Source organism: Mirounga leonina, unplaced genomic scaffold (genome assembly GCF_011800145.1).
Source record: "Mirounga leonina isolate KUSES-001 unplaced genomic scaffold, KU_Mleo_1.0 Mir_126, whole genome shotgun sequence".
Classification (NCBI taxonomy): Eukaryota; Metazoa; Chordata; class Mammalia; order Carnivora; family Phocidae; genus Mirounga; species Mirounga leonina.
This window is the reverse complement of record NW_023270314.1, coordinates 28,922,815-28,927,221: the sequence shown is the minus strand read 5'-3', so window position 1 is coordinate 28,927,221 and position 4,407 is coordinate 28,922,815. Positions and strand designations below refer to the sequence as shown.

Genomic DNA, 4,407 nt, shown 5'->3' with positions numbered 1-4,407 from the left:
CTTCACAGTATGTATATATAAAATTTTATCTTTCTATTTCTATTGTACATGGCCATTTGAGTTATTTCCTGATTTTGGTTATTACAAACAGTGCTACCATGAACATTTTGTACATTTATTTTGGTGGAGTGAGTACGAGTTTTTCTAGGATAAATTACCTAGTATGGATGGAATTCTGGGCTGAAGTAACTTTACCACATAATGGGTAGCTAAAACTTTTCCCAAAATGAGAGTCCTCATTGTTCTACATTATTGCCAAAGCTTCATTTTATTGGGCTTCTTAATTTTTGCCATTCTGATACCTGTTTAATGGTACTTTTCATTGTGATTTTAATTTGTATGATTACTATTAAGGCTGAGGAACTTAGAGATTTGGATTTCCTCTTCTGTCAAGTTCTTGTTCTATTCTTTTGCTCATTTTCCTGTCAGAATAATTTTTTTCTTTTTATAATGTAGGATACTAGGATTTTGCTGTTCATGTGTGTGGCAAATATTTTTCCTACTTTGTGGTTTGTCTTTTCATTCTTATGAGATTTTTTATAAGGTTCATAATTTTAATATAATTGCATATATATAAATTACATATATACATATAATTGTATTTATCAATTTTTTGTAGTGAGTGCTTTTCATATCTTGTTTTTAAAAATCCTTCTTTACCATCAACACATTGTCCTATATGATTTTTATTTTTTTTTTAAAGATTTTATTTATTTATTTGACAGAAAGAGGGACAGTGAGAGAGGGAACACAAGCAGGGGGAGTGGGAGAGGGAGAAGCAGGCTTTCCATGGAGCAGGGAGCCCAATGCGGGGCTCGATCCCAGGACCCTGGGATCATGACCTGAGCCAAAGGCAGACACTTAACAACTGAGCCATGCAGGCACCCCTGTCCTATATGATTTTATGAAAGATTTATAATATAAAGATTTCATATTTAGTACTTCAGTCTAATGGGAGTTGATTTTTGCCTATGGTGGGTAAGGATAAAATTTAAATAATTTTCTACCTGGATAGCTAATCATCCATCTGTATTGATTGAAAAGTCCACCCTGAACAAATTGATATGTCTTGCCATCTCAGTATTTGGGGCCCATTTCTGAGTTCTCTTTCCTTTTCCATTGCTGTATTTGTCTGTCTCTGTGTTAGTAATAGAAAATCTTGATTAGTTTTATAATAAATCTTGATATATCTAGTAGAACAAGATCATCTACTTTGTTCTTCTTAACTTCAAGAGTAGCTTGGCATTTTTTGGACCATTTTACTTCTTGATAAATTTTAGAATCGACTTTTTAAATTTATAAAAAGGGTACCTTGTCTGGAATACTATTCCAGATTTTTGACTGACATTATTCTGAATATATAAATCAACTTGGAACAATTGACATCTTTAAAATACCCAGTCTACCAATTCATAAGCATAGTATATTAGTCTCCATTTATTTAGGTTGTCTTTAACATTGCTCGGGAAGCTGCTGTTATATATTTATGTTTATTAAGTAGACCCAACGGGTACCTTGTTGATCTTTTAATTTTGCTTCTAGAATGATTTATATCTATCTCCCTCTCCATATACTGGTATACAATATGTATTTGGATCAAATTCACATACTATATTTTTATTTTTTTATTTTTTAAAATTTTATTTAAGTTCAAGTTAGTTCATATATAGTGTAGTATTAGTTTTATGGTAGAATTTAGTGATTCATCATTTACATAGAACACCCAGTGCTCATTACATCAAGTGCCCTCCTAAATGCCCATCACCCAATCACCCCATCCCCCCACGCACCTCCCCTGTAGCAACCTTCAGTTTGTTCCCTATATTTAAGAGTCTCTTATGGTTTGCCTCCCTTTCTGTCTTTATCTTATTTTTCCTTCCCTTCCCCTATGTTCATCTGGTTTGTTTCTTAAATTCCACATAAGAGTGAAATCATATGGTATTTGTCTTTCTCTGACTGGCTTATTTTGCTTACCATAATACACTCTAATTCCAGCCACATCATTGCAAATGGCAAGATTTCATTCTTTTTGATGGCTGAGTAATATTCGAGTGCATATACATACCACATATTCTTTATCCATTCATCAGTTGATGGACATTTGGGCTCTTTCTATGTTTTGGCTATTGTGGATAGGGCTGCTATAAGCAATTGCACTACTAGGTATTTATCCAAAGGATACAAAAATAGTGATTCACAGGAGCACATGCACAAACTATATTTTTAGATGTAAGCCCCCAGGCAGGAGAGTTTAGGGCAAATAAAATAGGCACAATATACTGATTTTAAATCTGACAATCTATTAATTTTTCTTTTTCACTTTTCCCTGCTGTATTGGTTGTACTTTTCCAGAAAACAGAATGAATAGAATAGAATAGAATAGAATAGAATAGAATAGAATAGAATAGAATAGAGATTTATTATGACGGATTGTCTGGCATGGTTATGGAGGCTGAGAAATCCCATGATTTGCTGCCTGCAAGCTGGTGGCCAAGGAAAGCCAGTGGTATAATTCCAGTCCAAACCCAAAAGGCTAAGAACCAGGGGAGTCAGTGGTGTAAGTTCCAACCTGAGTCTGAAGGCCCAAGAACAGGAGCACCAATGTCTGAGGGCAGGAGAACAGATGTTCCATTTCAAGCAGAGAATGCAAATTCACCCTGCCAATGCAGTTTTGTTGTATTTGGGGCCTCAACAGATTGGATGATACCCACCCACATTGGTGAGGGCAATCTTCTTTACTTACATCGATTCAAATTTTTCTGGAAATACCCTCAAAGACACATCCAGAAATAATCAATTTGGCCAGACACCCTGCTCTGCTCCAAATACACTTCACCTGCTATCTTCTCAGATGAAGCCAAGATCCCTCCCTCAGATTATTTTACAAAGTGCTGCTAGATAGAAGCCAGTACCTCAAACTCTTTCCCCCCAGCACCCATTTTGTTATAATTGCTTTGAAGTCCAGACACATACTTGAATTTAATTGAAATGCAATTTCCCCAAGTGCTCTAGGCCTATAAAAATCTTTCTTCTTTAGAAATAATTTTGTTCTATTTCTTGAGCAGAATCACACAGGTTTTTTCTACCCTAAGGCACACTTTTGTTGCTTCAGCATCCTCTGCAGAGCTGCCTTCACCTCCTGGTTCTTGAGGCTGTAGATGAGGGGGTTCAGCAAGGATGTGATCACACTGTACTGAATGGAGATCACTCGCTCCAACACTGAGCCTGAATAGAGCTGTCCCATAGAACAAGAGCACCACGGTGAGGTGGGAGGAGCAGGTAGAGAAGGCTTTGGCTTGGCCTTTAGAGGAGTGGATGTTCAGAATGGCAGAAATGATTCTGGAGTAAGAGAAGAGGATCAGAGGAAGTGTCAGCAGCCCTAGAAATGCACATGACACTGCTAGAAGAATCTCGTTGACAATGGGATCAGTACAGGACAGAGGAAAAAGTGGAGGTAGCTCACAGCTGAAATGGGGGATGATGTTGGACTCACAGAAATGTAACTTGTGGATGAAGAGACTATTCATCAAGGAAATCAGAAATCCCATTGTCCAAGCTATGCTCACAGTCACAATACAGAGAGGTCTGTTTATGACCATGGTGTAGACCAGAGGGTGGCAGATGGCAGCATAGCGGTCATAGGCCATGGCAGAGAGCAGACAAGCTTCTGTTCCCCCAGAGAGAGTGAAAAAGAAACTCTGAGTGATGCATCCCCACACCGAGATGCTTTTCTTCTGAGATAGGAAGTTCTGTAGCATTTTGGGCACAGTGACTGAGGAGAAACTGAGATCCAGGAAGGATAGGTGTCCAAGGAAGAAGTACATGGGGGTGTGGAGATGAGAATCAACCCTGATCACCAGGATCATCACCAGATTACCCATCAAAGTCAGAAGGTAAATCCCCAGGAACAGCACAAAGAGCATGGTCTGGATCTGGGGGTCACTAGACAATCCCAGAAGGACAAACTCAGTAATTACACTGATATTTTTCATGGTTGCTTAGAGATTCAGCCCCTCAAAAGAAATGAATGATTTTTCCACTTGGTAAGAAATTGATCTGAGTCTTTCTCCGTGAACAGGAGTTTCCTACTCACAGACAATATACCTCCTTACCTATAGACCAAAACAGGAAACTCAGGATAAGGAAGTGTCTTCTCAGATACAATCTCTTCACTTGCCCTTCTTTTCTAACTAGTAGCACTATCTTGTCATGATCTCTATACCTTCACCCTACTTCATCACTCTTTTAATAAAAATATCATGCACATGCAAGTCAGGTATGTCCTGGAGTCAAAAGAAGGAAGAAGAGCCCCAGTGGTTAAGCCTGGAAAACCTTTTATGGTTAAAGGCTAGGAGGCCCATGGGCAAGTGATTCCTTCTCAGAATAGTAAGGTCATAGACTCGCAGT

The 4,407-nt window shown here is 38.2% G+C and overlaps 1 pseudogene; it reads right to left on the bottom strand.

Moving 5' to 3' along the window:
- Positions 1–3,082: 3,082 nt before the first annotated feature.
- On the bottom strand, positions 3,083–3,992 carry LOC118009026 (annotated as a pseudogene).
- Positions 3,993–4,407: the final 415 nt, after the last annotated feature.